This window comes from Hemicordylus capensis, chromosome 2 (genome assembly GCF_027244095.1).
Source record: "Hemicordylus capensis ecotype Gifberg chromosome 2, rHemCap1.1.pri, whole genome shotgun sequence".
Classification (NCBI taxonomy): Eukaryota; Metazoa; Chordata; class Lepidosauria; order Squamata; family Cordylidae; genus Hemicordylus; species Hemicordylus capensis.
Window position 1 is genome coordinate 195,160,012 of NC_069658.1, and position 6,870 is coordinate 195,166,881.

The 6,870-nt window shown below is 44.6% G+C and overlaps 1 long non-coding RNA gene across 2 annotated transcripts in view; it reads right to left on the minus strand.

Moving 5' to 3' along the window:
• The window catches only part of LOC128344262 (uncharacterized), a 30,718-nt gene extending 24,142 nt beyond the window's left edge, over positions 1 to 6,576 (minus strand). The window contains exon 1 of one of the 2 annotated variants that reach the window (XR_008315758.1): positions 6,470 to 6,576. This is a non-coding gene — a long non-coding RNA (uncharacterized LOC128344262). Of the gene's footprint in view, positions 1 to 3,496; positions 3,582 to 6,469 lie in introns of those variants that run through there. The other variant, XR_008315759.1, reaches the window with a different exon arrangement.
• Between the last annotated feature and the right edge of the window lie 294 nt (positions 6,577 to 6,870).

Sequence of the window (6,870 nt, forward strand, 5' to 3'; positions counted from 1 at the left end):
ATGGCCACGGTGGGGGCAGGGCTTGCCGGTAGGGGAGGGACTTGCCACATATGACCTAAGTGTTTTATACAGAAAGATACCTACCATGGCGGTGGGGATCTACTTTCAAGTTCAGATGGACTCAAAATCTTGATCACTACTTTGTAATGTTTAGTTGGTCCTAATAAAGGTATTTATTACTGCTAATTGAGCAAAGAGACACCTTTTTAAAGTGGTGATTCTCTTTATTTTGCAGAGGGAGAGCAACTAGCTCTATCCATCCCCAGCACAGCATCCCTCCAGTGGCTGTTGCTGGTGTTTATCTTATGTTTCTTTGTTAGATTGTGAGCCCTTTAGAGACGGGACCATTTTATTTAATTTATATGTATTTATTTATATCTATGTAAACCACTTTGGGAACTTTTGCTGAAAAGCGGTGTATAAATATTTGTCATATTTACCTGTTCATATTCTTATTATGCTACAAACCTACACAGCTACCTGTGATTTTTTTTCAGATCTATTGAGAGATTAAACATTCTGTTAAATGTTCTTGTTTTGTCAGTCTCTAGAGAGATGGAAAAACTGCTTATGCATTTCGCCAATAGCTAATGGTAAAGCTGTTCTCATGACCAGAGATTCCTGGGTAGGAGAGGGTTAAGCCAGGAATCCCTGAACATTTGAAGCATCGGGAGTCCCCCCAAACCAGCTGCTCCGAGCCTGAGCAGCCCAGATCCGCTACCCAGGCGGATGAGTGAGGTGGGAGGAAAACTGAGTGCCATAAAGTGTTCAGGCTTTAGGCTTACAAGACCAGAGAGAGAAGCACTGTTGTTCTACTGAGGGCTGCCTCTCCACTGCTCGGATGGTACGTTGTGGGCAGGGGCGTAGGCCATTTGCCTGTGGCTGGAGGATGAAGTCCTGCTGTCGGCAACCCCGTCAGTGACCTCTGATGGGGGAAACTCTGCAGGGGCTGACTGGCACCGTCCTGGTATTGGCCACGCCCCCTGCATCTGACACAAGACGCAGGGGGCATGGCTACTGTCTGGGAAAGGGTCTGTTCAGACCCTCCCCATCCTCCCCAGTCAGTGTTTGATTGGAACCCTGACTGGCTGGGCTCCCCCCCACTCCAGCCCAGCCAGTGTTTCAATGAAGTCTCATGCTCCCAGTCAACAATTGGGTGCAGGAGAGGGCAAGGAGGTGCCTTGACTGAGGGCGAGGAGGTGCTTTGGTGTCCCCCCCAGACCCTGGTGGCTGAGGGACAGTCATCCCCCCCATCATCTATTGTACCCACACCCCTGATTGTGGGATACTGAAGGACCCAGCTTGGTTTCCCCATGGCCCGATCTCAGCTATGAAGATTGCTCACGCCGTTCATGTGGACGCATGCGTGGCAGAGCCATGAATAGGCTCTGGTAATCTAGGAGCAGGGAGGTAGGATCCTGCCTTCCCTCCAGCTCCCCACCCCCGCCCATATGGTTGTGTGAACAAGTCCAGTCTGTAGCATTTGTGTAACACTTCCAAGTGTTCAGTTTATCACAAGACAATACATACGAAGAACTTTGAACTCTTGAAAAATAATCTTCATAACAACCTTGTAAGGGAAGTATTATTATCCCCATATTCCAGATGTCAGTGAGGTGGAGTGGGGTGGGGTTGGGTGTGGCAATGAGGCTGAGTGGCTTATCTAAGATCACCAAATGCAGGGTTGGCTAGCCTGAAGCTCTTCAGCTGCTGCTGGACAACCGCTCCAACAACAAATAGTCCCCCACCAAATTATGTAATAACTATAACATGAAAAGTAAGCCATAGTTTGATCGAGGGTAGTATTGTAATTCATATATTTACAGTCTAAGATAAGACAAAAAATAAATGATTGGAAAACATGTCAATGAAACTAAATATGTAACAATGGAGGGTTAGTAAAGTCAGAGGTGCACCTAGGTAATTTTGAAGCCTGGACCTAAAGTCCTTTGGAGCCCCCCAACCCCCACTGCAAGTTAAACATCATCCCCCAATACACACACACACACACACACACACACACACACACACACACACACACAATGACACATGCAGTTAACACATCGGTTCTTGAGGGAACAAACAGCAATTGCACTCACAAGAATGTAAGAATATAAAACAGGCATATTTATTTATTTAGTTATTGCATTTATATCCCGCTCTTCTTCCAAGGAGCTCACAGCAGTGTACATGCTTATTTTTATCCTCACAACAACCCTGTGAGGTAGGTTAGGCTGAAAGATACATGACTGGCCCAGAGTCAGCCAGTGAGTTTCATGGTTGAATGGGGATTCGAACTTGGGTCTTCCCAGTCCTAGTCCAACACGTTAAGCACTACGCTATGCTGGCTATCTAATGCAAATATGTATTAGCAGAAACATTTCAGCACACAACTTAACATATTCCCATCCCACATATTTCTTTCTCTAAAGCAGAGGTCATGCCTCGCACAGGTCGCAGTCTTGCTTGGCCGCCCAGTACATCATAGGCTAGCAGCATGGCACCCAGGACAGACTAAAGAGGATTTGGGGGCCCCCAGGGGGTGTGGAGGCCCGGACTTTGGCCCGGAAGTCCGGGGAAGAGCGCCTCTGGGTAAAGTCCATAGTGTGGAGAGTGATGTGATGAAAAACAAATAAGTCCATACCACAACAGTGACCTCCATTTCGCTGTTGGTCTTTTTAATGCGGAGAAGGTCTTCACAAAATACTATTCCACATGCTCTGGAGTCCAATCTTTATGTTAGCAACCATCTCTTCTGGAGAATTCATTCAGAAAAGCTAGCTTTGTACCTTACAGGGATCTCTTTTTCTGAGTGAATTCTCCAGAAGTAGTGGAAGTGGTAGTAGAAGTGGTTGTTTGCTAACATAAAGATTGGACTTTTGAATTACACTACTACACTGGATCAAGTTGTGGCTTACTTTTCATTATATGCTTATTGTAGAATTTGGCAGGGTTCTTATTGCTTCTTATTGGTTTGCTCTTGGAGATCCCAGGATGCATTAATTATCTCCTTGTTGTTGGACTACAGCTCCCATCATCCCCAGCTGCAGTTTATGGCAGTTGAAGAGCCTCAGGCCAACCAGCCCTGACCTAGCAAGTTTTAGGCCACTATGTTACATCAGCCCTAGACAGATAGATAGCAGATGAACAGGTAGCATCTGCTAAGGGACACACCTTGCTTCAGATGTCCTGTACACTGTCTGTACACCGTCTATTTACTCTGCAATAGTGGGCAGCAGGAAAAGATGTTCAGCAGTGGGTAAACATTGGTGTGGGGGTGCTTAGGCTATGATAGGCTGCTATAAGAGTTAAAAATACAGCAAAGCATCTCTCTGTTCTTCTGTCATAGGTTGGAGGGCATGCATTAGTCCCTCTGAATTTATGTTCAAAAGTGAAACTAAGTTCACTTGTAGAGGATCAGGCTGTTTTGACCAGTGTGGTGTAGCAATCAGAGTGGATCTGGAAGAAATGAGTTCAATCTCTTAACATCACGTACCTCACAAAGTGGTTGTTTCGGAGTCTGAAACAGCTCTGAGATCCTTGGAGGAAGCGTGAGAGACGAGGTGCTTCTGGCATGTTTAGTATTCCCATTTGAAGCCTAACGTTAATAGACAGTGGCTGGTGTTTGGAAGAGGTACAGTGCAGGTGCCAGAGTCCTGAATAGTCATGTTGGGAAATATGCTCACCTTCAGGTGACATACTGTTCTTGACCCTAATCATTTTTTGTGCTAGTTTAATTTGAGTTCTGCAGGCTGTTTGGTTTTTGTCCTCCTCGTTACCATGGGGACATGTGGTGCATTATGTGGTGCATAAGGCATCCTGCTGTGACTGGTATGTGTAGATCCCTTGCATTCTGAATTGCTTATGATTTGGCTGTTGCTTTTTTACATTAAGTTAACTAAAATATAACTCCCAGTGACCTGACCATGTGGAATGCAATCTGGGCATCTGTGCTTTTAATATCCTTAAATAGCAGAGAAATACATTCAACGTTTTTATATTTCTCCATCCAAATTAGACATTATTTCCAAGCAATATCCCAAATGCTGTTAGAAAAGATGTGTGTGAGGGAGGTTGGTCCTTATGTTCACTTATGGTGGTCCTGCCTCCTGTATTTGACAATTCTGGGTGTGAATCGTGAACAATGTCACTCTGATAACTGGATATATAAACTTCCACTTGCTCCTTTAATAATGGAGGAAGTTTCTGTCAGAGGTGGAGCTCCAGTGCATTGACCTTTTGCACTGACTATCCTAATGACCACAAGGAGCACTGGGAGTAGAGGTAGTTAGTGAGGGTCTCCTTACCTGTCCCTGCTTGCCTCTATTCTATGACCTCTGCCTTGACTCCTCAGATACTTCCTGTAGTGAGTCAGTCCTCTTCCTTTCCTCTCAGAGAGCAGGTGGAAACATCTCTCTCTTTCTGCCTATTCATCATGTTGCTGATAGATAGGACTAGGTCTTTCCTATCTCAAATGTACTTCACCAATAAATCTATTTAGTTTAGATTGCACAACAATCTCCATGTGTGTTCTTTAAATAACTGCAACAACTAAACTCTGCACTGTAACTGGAGTGGGGAGCTTCTTTTGGTGCTTTGCTAAATAATCACAAATCCCAACAGTTTCTCTGCTTTGGAAGGAATAAAGTCACTACTCTCCACAGCTGATATGGTTGAAATGGCCACAAGGTGGAGGACAAGAAGCCCTTCCTGTCAAAGAATGATATAGCAAGGGTTCAAATCCAGCCTGACAGGAATCCCAGATACTGGGAGAAAGGCACTCAGCTTTGTTCCTCACTGTTTCCATTACAAGCGCACAGAGTGGAGAGGAGGTAGAGTCAGTGATGGAGGAAGTAGAGACAGGGTGGATGTTTTCAATTCTAGTGCAGAATATGTCTAGTAAAACAAAGCAAAGGGAGAGTGGGGGGCAGAAGGTCAGGCAAGTGGTTTGGGGTACTTGGTCAAGTATTTGGGGCACATGCCCTTTGTGCTTTTTAAAAATTATTTCTATTAGTATTATTTTATTTAAAATATTTCTATACTACCCTAAACTTGCATCTCTGGGCGGTTTACAATTACAATAATTTAAAACATCAAATCAAATAACAATTCAAATCATTTAAAACATTACAAACATTTAAAATTCAATATTAAAAATATTAAAACCATAAATCTAATTAAAAGCCTGGGTGAATAAATGTGTCATCAGTGCCTTTCTAAAAGTTGCCAGAGATGGGGAGGCTCTTATTTCAACAGGGAACGCATTCCAAAGTCCAGGGGCAGCAATGGAGAAGGCCCATTCCTGAGTAGCCGCCAGACGGGTTGGTGGCAACCGCAGACTGAACTCTCCAGATGATCTTAACAGGTGGTGGGACTCATTATGAAGAAGACGTTCTCTTAAATACCCAGGGCTTAAGCTGTTTAGGGCTTTATAGGTAATAGCCAGCACCTTGTATTGTGCCCAGAAACACAGAAGATGGTCTCTCCAAGATGACCCAGAGACCAACCTGGCTGCTGCATTCTTGACCAACTGTAGTTTCTGGACTACATACAAAGGCAGTTCCACATAGAGTGCATTACAGTAATCCAGCCTAGAGGTCACAAGCCTATGTACCACTGTTTTGAGGTCGTTCATCTCAAGGAACGGACGCAGCTGGCATATCAGCCAAAGCTGATAAAAAGCACTTCTCACCACTGCCTCAACCTGTGTAGGAAATTAAACCCAGCCTTTGTCTCAAAGCAAGCTCATGTGAGAGGAAGAAAAATGCTGAATCATCCTCTCTCTTGCTTTCACCCACAAAAGCTGTTGCTTTAAACTTAAACTGTTTCCTCAGTAGCTTAATTGCTGGCACCACGCCCACTTTTTAATAGAGGTTAATCCCCCCTTGGTGTGGGCAAAATTCCAGGGAACTCTCCTTCTCTTTACCAATGGAAAAGTACAATAAAACTGCCACGTTCAGCCTACACGTGATGAGACAACTTTCATAGAGTTACTGAGCAACCCAAATTGAGATGTGTGTTGCACCAGAGTAAAACCCCTTTTCCTGAGTTAAAAATCCACTCAGAGGCAGGTAAAATACAAAGAACAAAAAGAGAAAAACTTTATTCAAAATTCTACAGACTGCTTCCATCTGAGGCTTTCTCAGCTTTTAGTTACAGGTAAAGAAACATTCAGTAGTTGTAAGAATATTTCAAAAGGCACCCCAGTTGCAAGGGGCAAGGATATAGGAACCTTTAAAGGCACCTTTACAGGTTACAGAGACTATTGTAGCGCCCTGGATGGCTAGCTGGGTGCAGGCTAGTTTTTCTTAGTTTGTTACATTACAGATAAAACACAATAAAACAGATGCAAGGTCATGGAAGGCACACCAAAGGAAAATAAGAAGTCTAACATGAGCTAACTAACAAACTGTTCCCTGGGTTAAATCTTTCCCCAAAGCCCAAGCCCAGGCTTCCTTCCTGAACTCACCAAATCCATAGTAGAGGCTTCAGGCCCCTGCAGTCCTAACTTCCCAGGATTGCAGTCCTCCTTGTTGCAGCCATTTGCCTGGCCAACAACCTATTGCAAGCACAGCCTGGCTCCAACTGAGAACAAAGAAACCCTTCTCTTCCTGCCTCAAGGTGCTCAAGGTCCCACCCACTGTGTGCTGAGTGGCTGATCCCTAGAGGTCACCACCTGTCAGTCAGGATAGGGTTCGCTTCCAGTTCACTCTTTACAGGAAAGGAAAGGCTGTTACTGCCTGATTGTTACAACCTGGGACACCAGGGAGAGGTTCGGATCCAGAAGCACCCCCAGACTGTGTACCTGTTCCTTCTGGGAGAGCATGACCCCATCCAGAACTAGCAGATCAAAATTGTCTCCCGAGTTCT